The sequence below is a fragment of the Plecotus auritus genome (assembly GCF_963455305.1).
Source record: "Plecotus auritus genome assembly, chromosome: 3".
In the NCBI taxonomy this organism is placed as follows: Eukaryota; Metazoa; Chordata; class Mammalia; order Chiroptera; family Vespertilionidae; genus Plecotus; species Plecotus auritus.
In genome coordinates, this window is record NC_137772.1 from 114,742,181 (window position 1) to 114,760,835 (window position 18,655).

General features: G+C 46.5%; 1 protein-coding gene across 14 annotated transcripts in view; it reads right to left on the minus strand.

Moving 5' to 3' along the window:
• BCL2L13 (BCL2 like 13) overlaps window positions 1-15,336 on the minus strand; it is a 304,446-nt gene extending 289,110 nt beyond the window's left edge. For 6 of the 14 annotated variants that reach the window (XR_013960067.1, XR_013960068.1, XM_080658711.1 and 3 more), the window contains exon 1: window positions 15,145-15,274. The gene's annotated coding sequence lies outside the window, so the exon portion shown is untranslated. Of the gene's footprint in view, window positions 1-15,144 lie in introns of all 14 variants that reach the window. The other 8 variants (XM_080658719.1, XM_080658707.1, XM_080658718.1 and 5 more) reach the window with 3 other exon arrangements.
• Window positions 15,337-18,655: the final 3,319 nt, after the last annotated feature.

An 18,655-nucleotide genomic window follows, 5' to 3' on the forward strand; every position in this document is an offset into this window, starting at 1 on the left:
GACCCACTTCCTTACAACTGATTGTGTGGCCCAGGCTTTTTCAGTTTCAGGAATAAAAACGCCCAAAACACGTTCAATCTTTTCCTTCTTGCCCTTAGAAATGATTAAAGGTGGGATTTTAGTGCCATCCAGATGAATTGCCAAAAGACAGGAAACACGTGCACTTTCGTAAGCAGTGGAGGAAATGTACGCTAAGGAGGCACCCCGCTGTTCAATTGTTGTTTGAGATGACTGGCCCATAAACACTGCAGTTTCATCCATAGCAATCACGTTGGAAAGACTGTATTTAGAGAAGTCAGCACCATCAATAAAGGACTTGAATGCAAGTGCTCGCTTAATAACTTGAGTATCTTCCAACCTAAACAATGTTGTAGATCTTCTTAAAGACAGTTCACTTCGCTGAAGGAAATTATCCAGCCAGTGTTGTGATGCTTTGAAGTCTTCGGGGGCTATGTCAAACTGTGGTTGCCATTGCAAGGGCAAATTCTTGAATCTGAGCCCTATTCACAACCAAAGCCTTTGCTCTCCTGTCAACAACCCATTCACAGATCAGGTCTTCCAGCTCGGAAAATAATGGTTGCTGACCTGATCCACACTTGCACTTTTTAGCATTTCCCTTGTCCACTTGTTCAATGAGGTTACCATACTCTGCTCGCCATTTTCGGACCAATCGGATACTCAACATCTTCTCTTTGCAGAAAGCAGTAAGATTTTGGCCCCAAGAGTCTTCCACGATTCCTTTCTTGTACTCCACGGAGTAGCTTTTTCTTTTTGCGCTCATTTCTAGGGGTAAAAAAAAAGGAATTGGGGTATCAAGGTGGGGGGAGGGGGATCACTCAAAATGACACAGGGGGGATCAGAGGGGGGAATCAAAATGGCACAGGAGAATCAGAGGGGGGATTACCATTTTAGTAACCCCTTTTGATCCTCCTCTGTCATTTTGATTGCCCCCTCTGATCCTCCTGTGTCATTTTAAGTGATCCCCCTCCCCCCACCCCTTTGCCACTGAACACCTTCACCAGACATCCCCCCTACCCCTTTATCAGACATTTACCCCCTGGGGCCTGCCTGGGGACTGTCACTGGGCTTGCTGGGGCCTGGATCTGGGCTGGAGCAGGGTCTGCCACTGACTGAGAACCTTCAGTCATCATGAAGGCGGCCGCGAGCATCAGGTAGTGTCACCAGAGACAGACCAGCACTCACCACCTTCGCCGCGTCCCGTCCGCTCTAATCCTCCTGTTGTTCTACACGCATCTGCGAAAGTCTCCTCCTCTCTCCCGCCCCACGCTCACCGCTCACTCCGACCTCCGCTCCACCTCCACACAGCAGTGACGTCAGGACTCCGTGTAACGTCACTGGTTGCTAGACGCCAGTCGGGGCGGCCCTAGCGACCAGTTTACGGTAAATTAATTTTCATTCTGAGACAGAGACTGGTGGCCTTATTTTCGGGGGATGACTTAATATTTCACTCAGAAGGAAACCTGTAAGTAGGTCTTATTTTCGGGGATGTCTTATTTTGGGGGAAACACAGTAATAAAAGGCCAGGGACCATAAGTGTAACGACCGGAACTACCGCTCAACCAGTCGCCATGAGGTGCATTGACCACCTCTTGGTCTCTCCCCTCCCCCACCTCCCTTTCCCCCGACCGCAGGCAAACGGGGAACCACGGGGAAGCGAGTGGGTAGCGTGGAGGCGGGACTGGGGACTGGTGAGTGGGCAGAACGGCTGACCTCTTGGTCCTTCCCCACAGCCCACAGGCTCCGAATGATCAGCAATGGTGAACGAAAGAACCAGGGTGGGTGGCAGGAAGACCGGCCTGGCTGTCAGGCCGTTGGGATCCCAGCTCATCCCCGCTGCTCAGGGGCTCAGGCCAGTGGGAAAGGGGGCGCCAGTGACTTCACCTCCATGTGCGCACAGCTGCTTGGGGGCTCAGGCCAGCAGGAAAGCGGGTGCCAGTGACATCACCTCCATGCACGTGCACCAAGCCAGCTGCTGATGGAATGCACTACCCACTCTGGGCCGCTCATGCGGGCACCTCCGCTGCCACTGCCGCCACTGCCGCAGCTTGCAGTGCTAATAGGATATACAGGGTGTGCCCGCAACCTACCTGCCCCGGCGGCGGAGGCGATGTTCAGCCTGGGGACTGGCAAAGGGGCAGAAGATGGTCCTGATTGCAGGCTAGGTCTAGGGACCCCACCCGCATGATTTCGTGTGCTGGGCCTCTAGTTTATTTTTAAAGAGAGAGAAAGGGGGAGAGAGAGAGAGAGAGAGAGAGAGAGAGAGAGAGAGAGAGAGAGAGAGAGAGAGAGAAACACCAACGAAAGAAACATGATTAGCCACCTCCTGCATTCCACCTGCTGGGAATCAAGACAGCAACCTGGGGATGTGGCCGGACCGGGAATCGAACCAGTGACCTCTTAGTGCAATGCTCAACCAACTGAGCCATACCAACCAGGACAATTTATTTCAGGAAACTCTTTGGTTTTAGACCATTTCTTTCTACTAAAATAAAATTATAATGTAGTAAGATTGTTAAATACTCAAGTAATATGGGGTTGAACAGAACTATAATACTAGTCTGTAAAGAGAAAAATAAATACCCACAGATAACTATGTCACAAATCAAAACTTGTAATTTTAGGGAGAAACCAAGATGGCGGCATAGGTAAGCACCTAAACTGCTGCCTCGCACAACAATTTCAAAACTACAACTAAAAGACAGAACGGACACCATCCAGAACCACAGGAAAGCTGGCTGAGTGAAAATTCTACAACTAGAAGGAAAGAGAAAAGCTCACAGAAAATTGGAGTTACGGCAAAGGGTCTTTGTGCGCGCAGAGAGGAAGGACGGCTGAGAGCCTGGCTGACTTTCTCTGGCGGAAGGGGGAAGGAAGCCCCCGACCGCACTGAACCCCAGTTCTAACTGCACCGAACCCCAGTCCCGGGCGAAACCCCGTGGACCCAGGCTCATACAGGGGGAGTCTGGACTGTCAGGTAGAGAGAAAGACACCCGGAGACTCGGAGACCCGGGGGAGGCCAGGGGGAGCCCCGGCAGGCAGGGTTCTGGAGGCGCGCGCGCCAGTGTGCACAAAGGCTGCGGAGGTTGCCACAGGCTTTCCCTAGCAGAAGGGAGTCCGAAGCTCCTGACTGCACTGAGCCCCAGTTCTGACTGCACTGAACCCCAGTTCCAGGCGAGCCCGTGGGGACCCGCGCTCTTACGGGGGGGAATCTGGACTCTCGGGCGGAGACTCGGAAGCCGGGGAAGGCAGAAGTCTGGAGGCGCACGCATGCCAGTGCGCACAAAGGCTGCGGAGGTTGCCACAGGCTTTCCCTAGTGGAAGGGAGTCAGAAGCTCCTGACTGCACTGAGCCCCAGTTCTGACTGCACTGAACCCCAGTTCCAGGCGAGCCCCTGGGGACCCATGCTCTTGTGGGGGAAATCTGGACTCTCAGGCAAGACTCGGGAGCCGGGGAAGGCAGAGGTCTGCAGGCGCGCACGCGCGCAAGGGCGAGGCTGACTGGAAGCCAAGACTGTCTGCTCCACCCTGAGACTCCACACCATCCAAGCTGAGCACAGAGGCTATTGCAATTTGGCAAGTCTAATCCTATAAGGCTATCTCCAGCACCGAACTTCTCCCAGCGTAGACACAGCTGATCCTTACAGCCAACTGGCCTGGAGTCAATTCCTCCCAGTGATACCAACAACAATCAAGACTTAACTACAACAAGGCTGTACACAGAGTCCACAAAGGGGTGCACCAAGAGTATCCACCTCAGGTTAACTGGGGAGGCCGACCTACCGGGCCATATAGGAAACCTAGCACACAAATATACCCTATCAACTCAGGGAAGCAGTGAAAATGCTGCATCAAAAAAACAGATCACAATAGGCCAGAGATGGAGAAACCAAGATGGCGGCATAGGTAAGCACCTAAACTGCTGCCTCACACAACAATTTCAAAACTACAACTAAAAGACAGAACGGACACCATCCAGAACCACAGGAAAGCTGGCTGAGTGAAAATGCTACAACTAGAAGGAAAGAGAAAAGCTCACAGAGAATTGGAGGTACGGCAAAGGGTCTTTGTGCGCGCAGAGAGGAAGGACGGCTGAGAGCCTGGCTGACTTTCTCTGGCGGAAGGGGGAAGGAAGCCCCCGACCGCACTGAACCCCAGTTCTGACTGCACTGAACCCCAGTTCTGGGCGAGCCCCTGGGGACCCACGCTCTTACGGGGGAAATCTGGACTCTCGGGCGGAGACTCGGGAGCTGGGGAAGGCAGAAGTCTGAAGGCGCGCACGTGCCAGTGCGCACAAAGGCTGCAGAGGTTGCCACAGGCTTTCCCTAGTGGAAGGGAGTCGGAGGCTCCTGACTGCACTGGGCCCCAGTTCTGACTGCAATGAACCCCGGTTCCAGGCGAGCCCCTGGTGACCCACGCTGTTGTGGGGGGAGTCTGGATTCTCGGGCGAAGACTCGGGAGCCGGGGAAGGCAGAGGTCTGAAGGCGCACACATGCGTGCAAGGGCAAGGCTGACGGGAAGCCAAGACTGAGACTCCACCCCATCCAAGCTGAGCACAGAGGCTATTGCAATTTGGCAAGTCTAATCCTATAAGGCTGTCTCCAGCACCGAACTTCTCCCAGCAAAGACACAGCTGATCCTTAAAGCCAAATGGCCTGGAGGTCAATTCTTCCCAGTGATACCAACAACAATCAAGACTTAATTACAACAAGGCTGTACACAGAGTCCACAAAGGGGTGCACCAAAAGTGTCCACCTCAGGTTAACTGGGGAGGCAGACCCACTGGGCCATATTGGAAACCTAGCACACAAATCTACCCTACCAACTCAGGGAAGCAGTGAAAATGCGGCGTCAAAGAATCAGATCACAAACGAAAGAAATGGAGGAAAACAAACGACTGGATATAGAATTCAAAACCACGGTTATAAGGCTTTTCAAGAATATCCTAGAAAAGGCCGATAAATATAACGAGACCCTTGAAGATATGAAAAAGGACCACTAGAAATTAAACATACACTGACTGAAATAAAAAATATTATACAGAGACCCAAAAACAGACTAGAGGAACACAAAAATCAAGTCAAAGAATTGAAATACAAAGAAGCAAAAAACACTCAACCGAAAAAGCAAAAAGCAAAAAAAAAAAAAAAAAATCCAAAAAGTTGAAGATAGTGTAAGAAGACTCTGGGACAACTTCAAGCACACCAACATCAGAATTATGGGGGTGTCAGAAGAAGAGAGAGAGCAAGATACTGAAAACCTATTTGAAGAAATAATAACCGAAAACTTCCCCCACCTGATGAAAGAAATAGACTTACAAGTCCAGGAAGCGCACAGAACCCCAAACAAAAGGAATCCAAAGAGGACCACACCAAGACACATCATAATTAAAATGCCAAGAGCAAAAGACAAAGAGAGAATCTTAAAAGCAGCAAGAGAAAAACAGTTAGTTACCTACAAGGGAGCACCCATACGATTGTCAGCTGATTTCTCAACAGAAACTATGCAGGCCAGACGGGAGTGGCAAGAAATTTTCAATGTGATGAATAGCAAGAACCTACAACCAAGATTACTCTACCCAGCAAAGCTATCATTCAGAATTGAAGGGCAGATAAAGAGCTTCACAGATAAGAAAAAGCTAAAGGAGTTCATCACCACCAAACCAGTATTATATGAAATGCTGAAAGGTATTCTTAAAGAAGAGGAAGAAGAAAAAAGTAAAGATAAAAATTATGAACAACAAATACATATCTATCAACAAGTAAACCTAAAAATCAAGTGAATTAAAAACCTGAGGAACAGAATAATCTGGTGAATATAATAGAATCAGGGGCATAGAAAGGGAGTGGATTGATAATTCTCAGGAGGAAAGGGGTATGGGGGGGTTCAGGAAGAGACTGGACAAAAATCATACACCTATGGATGAGGACAGTAGGGGCGAGGTAAGGGCAGAAGGTGGGGTGGGAACTGGGTGGATGTGAGCTATGGGGGAAAAGGAGAAACAATTGTAATTGTAATAATCTGAATAAAGATTTATTTTAAAAAAAAACTTGTAATTTTATGTTTTTAATGTTTATTGATTTCAGAAAGAGGAAGGGAAAGGCAGAGAGAGATAGAAACATTGATGAGAGAGCAACATGGATTGGCTACCTCCTGCACACCCCCTACCGGGGATGGAGCCCAAACCTATACATGTGCTCCAACCAGGAATCATACAGGCGACCTCCTGATGCATGGCATGATGCTCAACCAACTGAGCCACACCAACTAGGTCAAAACTTGAAATTTTAAGCATTAACGAAAGTTTTTTGATTACCACATCTCTAGTTCCAAGACTCACTAGTAGTCTGAGTAGGAAAAAAAATTTTTTGAAGTTCCACCAATTAACATGAATCCAATAACTCTATTTTTGTAATCCATGCTTTATTAGCTCCTATGGCATTCTAATACTTTCTCCAAAAGAAAAGAAATAAAATTAAATAATCCTAAGCCCTGGCTGATGTGGCTCAGTTGGTTGGAGTGTCGTCCCATACAGCAAAGTGGTTGCAAGTTCAATTCCCAGTCAGGACACATACTCAGGTTTCAGTTTGAATCGGAGTGCATGCAGGAGGCAACCAATCAATGTTTCTCTCTCACATCAATATTCTCTCTCTCTCTCTTTCACACACACATCAATATTTCTCTCTCCCTCCCTCCCTTCCTCTCTAAAAAAAAAATCAATAAAAATAATCAAACCTTTACATAATCCTAATAAAAATTATGAAATTGCAATAATTTACCACATCCAGCTGAGAAATGCAACTGAGCAAGGTGTCATTTAAAAAACCAGCAGACTCTAAGTATTCTAATGTAGGCTATCCCTTTCCAACTGAAACACACCTAATTGAAGCTCTCTAGTTCAATCTTGTGTTAGGAGTTGCCCAGGGAGCATTTTCTCAATCCACTGAGATTTTCCTTCCTGGCAATTGTTGTCAGTTTGACTCAAGTAAAGTCATAAAAAAAAAAGCTGCCCCACAATGTTCTCACTCATCAATTGGCACTCACAGACAATATACGTATACAGGAATGCCTGGCTACAAAGTTTCAATTATAGAAGATACATAAATCCCAACAAAAATGGCTGTGGCCACAGAGCAAGCAGGAGGCTTGGCTCTGCTCAAGGGTACAAAGTTTCAATTATAGAAGATAAATAAATCCCAGATACCAGGGCCTCCGCTTGGGTCGCCGGGAGGCATGGCCGGCCTGCAAACCACCACAGGCCCCTCGCCCAGGCTGCCCCACGCCCCAAGGGAACCCCCACCCTGATCCAGGACACCCTTCGGGGCAAACCAGCTGGCCCACACCCATGCACCAGGCCTCTATCCTATCTAATAAAAGAGTAATATGCAAACTGACCATCACTCCAACACACAAGATGGCTGCCCCCATGTGGATATAAGATGGCCGCCACAAGATGGCCAACAGGGAAGGGCAGTTGGCAGAGACCAGGTCTGCAAAGGAGGGCAGTTGGGGGCAATCACGCCAGCAGGGGAGGGCAGTTGGGAGGGACCAGGCCTGCAAGGGAGGGCAGTTGGGGGCGATCAGGCCAGCAGGGGAAGGCAGTTGGGAGGGACCAGGCCTGCAAGGGAGGGCAGTTGGGGGCGATCAAGCCTGCAGAGGAGGGCAGTTAGGGGTGACCGGGCCTGCAGGGAAGGGCAGTTAGGGGGGACCCAGGCCTGCAGGGGAGGGCAGTTAGGGGCAAACAGGCTGGCAGGGAAGCAGTTAGGTATCAATCAGGCTGGCAGGGGAGTGGTTAGGGGGTGATCAGGCTGATAGGCAGAAGCGGTTAGGGGCAATCAGGAAGGCAGGTAGGCGAGCAGTTGGGAGCCAGCAGTCCTGGATTGTGAGAGGGATGTCCGACTGCCCAAATCGGGCCTAAACGAACAGTCGGACATCCCTCGAGGGGTCCCAGATTGGAGAGGGTGCAGGCTGGGCTTAGGGACACACACCCCCGTGCACGAATTTCGTGCACCGGGCCTCTAGTATTATATAATTCCATTTATATGAAATGTCCAGAATCAGAGAATCAATTGAGACAGAAAGTAAAATGGTGGTTGCCCGGGTAGGGGAGATGGGGGAGAGGAGGAATAAAGAATTACTCCTATGGCCCTAGCTGATTTTGCTCAGTGGATAGAGCGTCGGCCTGAGGACTGAAGGGTCCCGGGTTCAATTCCAGTTAAGGGCACATGCCCGGTTGTGGGCTCGATCCCCAGTAGGGGGCATGCAGGAAGCAGCCAATCAATGATTCTCTCTCATCGTTGATGTTTCTATCTCTCTCTCCCTCTCCCTTTCTCTCTGAAATCAATAAAAAAAAATATTTAAAAAAAAAATAAATATGAAACTGACTCAGTGATTCCATTTTTGGATATTTATTTCAAGAAACTCGAAACACTAATTCAAAATATACGTGCCCCTGTGTTCATTGCAGCATTATTTACAACTGCTAGAGGCCCAGTGCATGAAAATTCATGCACTGGAGGGGGGTCCCTCAGCCTGGCCTGCCCCCTCACAGTCCGGGAGCCCTCAGGGGTGGAAGGTGACCCGGTGATCAGGGGAAGGCGATGCCCCCATCACACCTCTGCTGCTGCCACTGACATCAGCGCTAGCCTCGGCTGGCCCTGGGCTGCTGGGCAGCCGCCATCCGAGGCTTGCCTGCGCCTCGGGCCAGCCCTGGGCAGCTGGAGGGCTGTAGGGACTGGGGGACTCCAGAGGCAGGCCCACGGAGCGGCTGGGCCTGCCTGGGGGCTGGGCGCCACCATCTTGTGGCTGTGGGTACTGCCATCTTTGAGGGCGGGCAGTCAATTAGCATATTCCCTCCTTATTGGCTGTGGGCGCTGCTATCTTTTGCGACGACATGAGGGTCAATTAGCATATTCCCTCTTTATTAGACAGGATATCCAGGATTTGGAAGCAGCCCAAGTGTCCAGCAGCAGATGAGTGGATAAAAGAACTATGGTACATTTATATAACAGAATACTACTACTCTGCCATAGAAAGGAACAAAATTTTACCGTTAGCATGATTGCACCTGGAGAACATTATGCTAAGTGAAATAAGCCAGTCAGAGAAAGACAAGTACCATATGATATCATTCTTATGTGGAATTTAATGAACAAACTGAACTACCAAGCAAAATAGAGACAAACTCATAGACAGCAGTTAGGCAGATGGAAGAGTGGGGGATTGAGAAAAAAAAGAGAACTCATGGACATGGACAACAGTGTGATGATTGCAGGGGCAGGGGGCAGAGGGGGAAAAGGGCATAGAGGAAAGGATAAATTGTGATGGAAAAAATAAAATGAAATAAATTAAAAAATAAAAAGAATGACTCCTGCCCTGGTCTGTGTGGCTCAGTTGTCTCCCACAACCTCATCAAAATTATAATTAAAATGCAGAACAATCATATTCAGAACCTCCTGAAAGCTAGCTGAATGGAAATCCTGCAACTAGAGAAGTAAAGAAGAAAGCACAGTGAGACTAGTAGGAGGGGTGGAGGCAAGGAACAGACTGGTCCAACACCCACATATGCATTTTCTTAATCGGAAGGGAGATCGTCTTTGTGGAGGCCACCGTCAGAAGCAAGGGGTACCAGCCCCATACCAGACTCCCCCAGCCCAGGGTTCCAGAGCTGGGAAGAGAAGTCCCTGTAACTTCCAGTGGGGATTGTGGCTGAGGGACATGGAGGCTACTGGAGACCCAAGTGTTCCATTTAAAGAACTAGGGCACGAACTTGCTTGGACTCCCACCACCGGACAGCTTACACCTACAGGGAGAAACTGGATTGTCTGGCATCGGGGCAGGAATTCAGGAGCAGCTTTCTCCCAGACCGGGGGTGCTTGCAGGGGTCATTATTCCTGTGCTGAGACCTCACCAGTCACAGGGCTGACTAGCAGCCATATCTGAATCTCCATCAGCCTGGAGTACACTGTTTGCTCTGCGCTGGGGATTCCCTAGCACCCTGCCCCATCCAATTTGCAGCCCCACCCAACCTGCTTGCAGTAGCTTTTCCATATGAATGGTCTGTACTGGCTCAGGCTTCAGACTTTGCTAAAATCTCTCAAACAAGCTGAACCTGGTGACAGCATGCTCCAATCCTATCAATAAAAGACCCAAGACCCAGCACTACCAACAGCCTGCCTTGCTTCAGAACTGGGCCTCGCCTGAGCACCTCCAAGTCCAATACAAACAGCAAATAGCAGCTGTCTGCAGATCCCTCTGTAGCTCTTGCCAGGTAGCCCCAGGCAGTGGCTAACTTTGCACCTTCCTGGAGGCCCTACAGCCAGTGCATCCAGTGGACAGCTTCAGACCTTACCAGATTACAACTCTACACATCCACAAGCAACACACTCAAGAGGTAGACTCAGTGAGCACCAAAGCCCCACTGAAGAAGTCCTGCTCCTGCACAGCACCTCTCCCACTGTAGTCGCAGCTGGTCCTCACAGCCAATTGGTCTGGAGGTCAACTCCTCGCAGTGATGCCAGCAGCAATCAAAGCTCAACTACAACAAGACTGGGCACACAGCCCACACAGGGTCAAACCTTGAGTGCCCAGCTCAGGTGACTGGAGAGGCTGAGCCACTGGGCCCTATGGGACATCTACTACACAAGGCCACTCTACCAATTCCAGGAGATATAGAATCAAAAACAGGGAAGCAGCCAAAATGCAGAGACAAAGGAACATGTCACAAATGAAAGAAATGAAAGCAAGCAAAGTTCTGGATACAGAGTTCAAAACCATGGCTATAAAATTACTCAAGGATCTTCATAAGACTTGCAAGGATCATAGTGAGAAAGTCAAAGACATGAAAAAAAAAACAGAAATTAAGCATACACTAACTGAAATAAAGAATAATTTACAGCCCTAACCGGTTTGTCTCAGTGGATGGAGCGTTGGCCTGCGGACTGAAAGGTCCCAGGTTCGATTTCGGTCAAGAGCATGTACCTTGGTTGTGGGCACATCCCCAGTAGGAGGTGTGCACAAGGCAGCTGATCGATGTTTCTCTCTCTATCCCTCTCCCTTCCTCTCTGTAAAAAATCAATAAAAAATATATATATATTTTTAAAAAGAATAACTTAAAGGGTTTCAACAGTAGAGTAGAAAATTCCAAGAATCAAATCAATGATTTGGAATATGAGGAAGCAAAAAACACCCAATTAGAAGAGCAAAAAGAAAAAACAATTAAAAAATATGAAAATAGCCCTGACCGGTTTGGCTCAGTGGATAGAGAGTTGGCCTGCGGACTGAAGGGTCCCAAGTTCGATTCCAGTCAAGGGCATGTACCTTGATTGCAGGCACATCCCCAGTAGAGGGCGTGCAGGAGGCAGCTGATCCATGTTTCTCTCTCATCGATGTTTCTAACTCTCTCTCCCTTACCCTTCCGCTCTATAAAAAAATCAATAAAATATATTTTAAAAATATGAAAATAGTGTAAGGTGCCTCTGGGACAACTTCAAGCATACCAACATTTGCATTATGGGGGTTGCCAGAAGGAGATGAGAGAAAGCAAAATACTGAAAACCTATTTGAAGAAATGACAGAAAACTTGCCCTACCTGGTGAAAGAAATAGACTTACAAGTCCAGGAAGCACAGAGAGTCCCAAACAAAAGGCCCACACCAAGACACATCATAATTAAAATGCCAAGGCTTAAAGACAGAGAGAATCTTAAAAGCAGCAAGAGAAAAGTAATTATTTACCTACAAGGGAGCTCCCATGGGAATGTCAGCTGATTTCTCAATAAACACTTTGCAGGTCAGAAGGGAGTGGCAAGAAATTTTCAAAGTGATGAACATATTAAAAAGAAAAGAAAAGTGATCAATAGTAAGGACCTACAACCAAGATTACTCTACCCAGCAAAGCTCTCATTTAGAACTGAGGATCAGATAAAGAGCTTCTCTAAGGAGAAAAAGCTAAAGGAGTTCATCACAACCAATCCAATATTACATGAAAAGTTGAAGGGTATTCTTTAAGAAGAGGAAGAAGAAGAAGAAATAAAAAATATGAATAAAATGGCAATATATACATATCTATCAACAAGTGAATCTAAAAATCAAAATAAACGAACAAGAAAACTAATGAACAAAATAAACTGGTGAATAAAATAGAATCAGAGCCGAAGCCAGTTTGGCTCAGTGGATAGAGCGTCAGCCTGCGGACTCAAGGGTCCCAGGTTCGATTCCGGTCAAGGGCATGTAACTTGGTTGTGGGCACATCCCCAGTGGGAGGTGTGCAGGAGGCAGCTGATCGATGTTTCTCTCTCATCGATGTTTCTGACTATCTATCACTCTTCCTTCCTCTCTGTAAAATATCAATAAAATATATTTAAAAATAAATAAATAAATAAATAAATAAATAAATAAATAAATAAATAAATAAAAAAAATAGAATCAGAGGCATGGAAGCATGGAACAGACTGACGAATCTCAGAGGAAAGGTGAGTGGGGAAAGGTGAGTGGGGAGCAGGAAGAGATTAACCAAAGATTTTACCTATGGATACAGACAGTAGGGTGTTGAAGGCCTGGGGTAGGTTGGAAACCGGGTGAAGGGGGGCAATGGGTGGGAAAAGGGGGACATCTGTAATACTCTCAACAATAAATATTTAAAATTTAAATAATAAAACAATGATTATTATTATTATTGTAAATCATTTGTCCTCCAAGCTTAGTGTATTAAGTAAATCTTCATTAACTGATGTGCTAGGGAGTACATCTTTTCTTTACTAATCTGGTTGGACTCAACCTTACATATCCTTCCACTGAACTCAACTATTGGGTACAATCCTCTATAAGAAAATAAGTCTTGCCCGAAACGGTTTGGCACAGTGGACAGAGCGTCAGCCTGCGGACTCAAGGGTCCCAGGTTCGATTCTGGTCAAGGGCATGTACCTTGGTTGCGAGCACATCCCCAGTAGGGGGTGTGCAGGAGGCAGCTGATTGATGTTTCTTTCTCATCAATGTTTCTAACTCTCTCTCCCTCTCCCTTCCTCTCTGTAAAAAAATCAATAAAATGTATTTAAAAAAAAAAAAAAAAAAACAGAAAATAAGTCTTGCCCTAACCGGCTTGGTTCAGTGGATAGAGCGTTGGCCTGCGAACTTAAGGGTCCCAGGTTCGATTCTGGTCAAGGGCATGTACCTTGGTTGTGGACACATCCCCAGTAGGGGGTTTGCAGGAGACAGCTGATCGATGTTTCTCTCTCATCCACGTTTCTAACTCTCTATCCCTCTCTCTTCCTCTCTGTAAAAAAATCAATAAAATATATCAAAAGAAAAGAAAATAAGTCTTTGGGAGGAGGGGCAACTGAGAATAGTACCTGACTAATCAGAGTTAAAGAATTTTCAAAATCCTTAGTAGCTTAAAAAAAAAAATCCTTAGTAGCCTATCATTAAGTGAAGACTATGTCATGCCCGGGCTGATGAATCTCAGTGGTAGGAGCGTTGGCCCAAGCACTGAAGGGTGTCGGGTTTGATTCCCTGTCAAGGGCACATACCTGGGTTGCAGGTCCTATCCCGACCCCAGTCAGAACCTGTGCCGGAGGCAACCAATCTCTCCTCTCCACCCTTCTCCCCTCCCACCCTCCCCTCCCCTCCCCTCCCCTCCCCTCCTCTCCTCCCCTCCCCTCCTCTCCTTTCCTCCCTTCCACTCTCTCTAAAAATCAATGTAAAAAATATCTCAAATGAGGATTAACAAGACAAAACAAAACATTTTTCATAATGGTATGAATATTTTCAATTTGCAGGTATAAATGTGCAATGTATATGTACCCAACTATGTATACGAAGTAGAAACAGTTCATTACCTATACAAACATTTGCTTAATTTTCTGGGAGATAAAAAAGAAAAAAAAAAGGTATTATAAGGGTATGGCAACTCATCCAAGGTTACACAAGTCAGGGCAGAGATCAACATTCTGGTTTACCACAAACCTCCCGGGGAAATCTTACTGACAATTTGGCAAAAAGACTTTCTGTTTTACTTTATATAATATAAAAGGGGATGCTATCAGTTTAGTTTAAAACTTCTAAATAAACACAGTGAGATCTATTTTGGACAAATGAACCTGTGAACAACTTCCAAATCCGTCCAATTTTCACCTTAGGGTAAAGCCTCAACTCAAAAAGTCTAGTAGTTTTCCTTCATGGTTGGATATGAAGGAAAAAAAAACTTGGGGTCTCCTTGGAATGGTGAAAGTATAAAAATCACAGGTAGAGAGAAAAAATAAATAAATAAATAAAAATAAAAATCACAGGTAGAGCCCTGGCCAGTTTGGCTCAGTGGATAGAGCGTCAGCCTGCGGACTCAAGGGTCCCGGGTTAGATTCCGGTCAAGGGCATGTACGTTGGTTGCAGGCACATCCCCAGTAGGAGGTGTGCAGGAGGCAGCTGATTGATGTTTCTCTCTCATAGATGTTTCTGACTCTCTCTCGTTCTCCCTTCCTCTCTGTAAAAAGTCAATAAAAGATATTAAAAAAAAAGAATCTTAAAAAATAAAATAAAAAAATCACAGGTAGAAACGACACATTGTGAGTTGTATTGCCTCCAAGGATAAGGAAGGTTTTCTGAAAAAATATAATAATAATAACAATAATAATAATAATGGTGTCAGGACACCAATGAAAGAATTTGAAAAATTCTAACACCAGAAACTACCAGGATTGGCAGAGCTAATCTATAATCATTCTAAACAAATCACAAGAAAAAACCTCTTCCTCACCCAAAGGATGTCCACAATCCCCAGCCTTGTTCTAAAAATGGAGCCGGATTTCTGTGTGAAGGTACACAGCAAGAGCCGAATTTCTTCGCCTCCCGCAACTCACTCAGAAAGCCCCGCTCCACGAGCATTCGCGGTGGACAGGTAGGTATAGTTACAATGAAATGGGCCCTTTCAGCTTCGAGAACGCTCGAGAGAAGGAGCCGGAACACGCGCACACTTGCACAGTCACGGTCACACAATCACTGACACTCAGGCGTTGTCGGAACTACTGAGGAGTCGGTGGTTCGGCACAGTCTCTGAACACCTTCCTACACAGTGAAAACCGCCTGAGAAGCTGGGTGAGGACTAGCTCCGCCTGCCCAGAACCCCAAGCCCCTCACCTGACACGGTCCTTGACCCAGAAGAAATGAAAGAAGAGGCGGTGGCGGCAGTTGTTTCCAACAGAGTGCTCCAGGGGCGATGGTTGCTTCGACACGCTGCCCTAGCCTACCGCCATGTTGGGAGGTTAGGTCACCCACGGCGTGCTTCCGTCACCGCCGGCGTCGCGGCGGGCTGGGGGCGCCAGGAACGGCGAAAGGGGCGGCTCTCTTTTCTCCAGTGGAAGTACGAGCCATAGAGGCCTGGAGGTCTCTTTGCGCAGATGTGACCGGAAGAGCTGACCTCTCCTAGCCCTCTCTTCCCAGGAGCGGCTCAAATCTGTGGTGCCTGGGGTTGGTGGAGAAGTTGATTACTGGAGGAAGGGAGGTGGTATATTGATGTGCTGTGAGAGAGGCTGGCGATTCCCGGGGTAAGGAGCATTGCTGCATCCACAGAACATGTTCTGTATCCACAAGCAAACACTGAGCTTTTAGTATGTGCAAGCAAGCGTGATAGAGAAGTTCCAGGAGAGCTGCGAAGTTCGCAGTCAGTTTTGGGGGAAGAGGGACCTTGAAAGTTGGGAAAAATTTCTGGGGGACTGGTGGAGGTAAAGAGGTCATTCTAGGTAGAGGGCCCTGCATGAGTAGAGGCACTGTGGAGATAAAGGGAATCTTCAGTGGTAATTCATTTTGTTCACAGGACCTAGCACTGGACCTGGAATAGAATGTGTTAATGGATGTATACTTGAACTCAGCATCTATATATATATATATATATATATATATATATATATATATATATTTTTTTTTTTTTTTTTATTGATTTTTTACGGAGTGGAAGGGAGAGGGATAGATCGATGAGAGAGAAGCATCAATCAGCTGCCTCCTGCACACCCCCTACTGGAGATGTGCCCGCAACCAATGTACGTGCCCGCAACCAATGTACATGCCCTTGACCGGAATGGAACCCAGGACCCTTTAGTCCCCAGGCCAATGCTCTATCCACTGAGCCAAACTGGCTAGGGCTGAACTCAGCATCTTTTGCGGGAATCACTGAAGGTATCTAGTGGAGAGAGTATAATATGTAAACCGTGCTTTAGGGAAATCAAATGGCTTGTAATGTGCATGAGACAAATTGGAAGAAGGGAAGTGTTAAAAATGAGTTAGAAGGCTGTTGCCAGGAGTCAGATCAGGAGCAATAAAAGCCTGATGAAGAGTGATTGCTAATGGGTACCAATTTCTTTTTGGGGTGATGGTTGCACAACTCCATGAATATACTTGAATATATTTAAATAGGCGAATTGTATGGCATGCATAGCTCAATTAAGTTATAAGGGAAAAAGTGATAAGAACCTGAATTGATATTGATTGAGTAGGCAGTTAAACAGGCATGAGCAGTGCAGGAACCATAGGCCAGGTACAGAATGTCACCAGAGCTGAAAGTCCCAGGTGCCTAGCAACAGGCAAAACTAAAGAAAACCATCATAGACTAGGACCTCTAAGGTGATATTTCCTCCCTAGTCATGTGGTTTAGACCCCCTGACCTTTCATATTGCTAATCATCCTCCCCTTAGAGGAGGAACAAGGGGTGGGGAATAGCCTCATAGGACTTCATACAAGGCTTTGCTCTACCACTCCCTTAAGCATTAAGTCCTCAGGACAAGAAGAGTCTGTCGGTCTTGTGACCACAACAGTTTTGGTCAAACTAGAGATAACATATAGGCCTCAGTTGTGTTTCAGCTCCAGGCCCAGAAAAGCAGCAAAACCAGATGAAGCAATGCCATGGTCCACATCAGGACCAGATGCAAAGACTAATGACCCCCTCCTCTAGTGCTTCTGGCCAATCAGTGGAGACCCTGAAAGGACACACTTGGAAAGCTGATGAATATTTCTATTGAGATCCTCCACTGAGACCTCCTCTAAAATTTCCACCTTTAGAGAACTGATAAAAACTCTTAAGACAAAGGACCCAGTGCATTCTCTCTCTCTCTCTCTCTCTCTCTCTCTCTCTCTCTTTCTCTCTGCTACACCTGTGCCTCCCTCTCCTCCCCCCACCCCTGTCCTTTCCTTAGGCATGTATTTTTTACTTTTTCCTAAGCCACAAGGGCCCTATTTTGCCTCTGAAACTTATTTTTTTAATACCTAAGGATATTTTTTCCATTGATTTTTTTTTATAGAGACTGGGAGGGAGGGAGAGGAGGAGAGGAGGGGGAAAGAGAGAAACATTGATGTGAGAGAGACACATCGATTGGTTGCCTCCCACTCACACCCCTACCGGGGCCAGGGATTGAACCTGCAACTGAGGTAGGTACCTTGGGTCAGGAATCAAACCCTTCAGTCCGCCAGCTGACACTCTAACCAACCACTGAGCCAAACCGGCCAGGGCTGTAACTTTTTAAAAAATATGTCTTTATTGATTTTAGAGAGTGAGGAAGGGAGAGATAGAAACATCTGTAACATGTTTCCTGAGTACATGTAGGCCAGCTGGCTCACTTCTTCTACCTCTGTGACTTTCTAAATAAACTTCTTGCATTACAGTCCTTGACGCAGAATTCTTTCTTAGCCAAACTAAAGGACCAAGGTCTAACTCTTCATTCTCCATTAACATCATGAGAGTGAATGGGGATAAAAAAAAAAAAAAAAAAAAAAAGGTTGGAGCTGGCATCATAAGAACTAAGCCTGAGGCCCTGGGCCAGGTGACTCAGTTGGTTAGTGTGTTGTCCGTATATGCCAAGTTTGTGAGTTCAAACTCTAGTCAGGGTACTACAAGAAGCAACCAATGAATGCATAAATAAGTGCAACAACAAATCAAAGTTCTCTCTCAATAAAAAATTTTTTAAAAGAATTAAGCGTGAGTGACTGAGAAAACAGTGGTGCCATTAATATAGAAATTGGACAGACAAGGTTTAGTGAGCTAAGAAAACTATCAAAATTCCCTAATAGTGCCTAATAACCAGTACATGTTTAAATTTTCACAGTTGTTGAAGTAATGTATTTATGCCTTTTGTTTCTTTTTTAATACCAGGATCATGCATTGCCTTTGGTTATTACATCTTTTATTTGTGTTCTAGTCTCATTTTTTAAAATATTTTAAATATATTTTTATTGATTCCAGAGAGGAAGGGAGAGGGAGAGAGAGACAGAAACGGCAATGATAAGAGAGAATCATTGAGGTACTGGGGATCAAGCACGAAACTTGGGCATGTGCCCTTGATCAGAATTGAACCCGGGACCCTTCAGTCTGCAGGCCAATGCTCTATCCACTAAGCCAAACAGGCTAGGGCTAAAATATTTTTTTATTGATTTCAGAGAGGAAGGGAGATAGAGAGAGATAGAAACATCAATGATGACAGAAAAGCATTGATCAGCCTCCAATACGCCCCCTACTGGGGATCGACCCAGCAACCCTGGCATGTGCCCTGACGGGAAATCAAACCTTGACCTCCTGGTTCATAGGTCGATGCTCAACCACTGAGCGAAACCAGCAGGCTGTTTCCTAGTCTTTTAATAACATTAACTTTTTGAAGTCTATTCA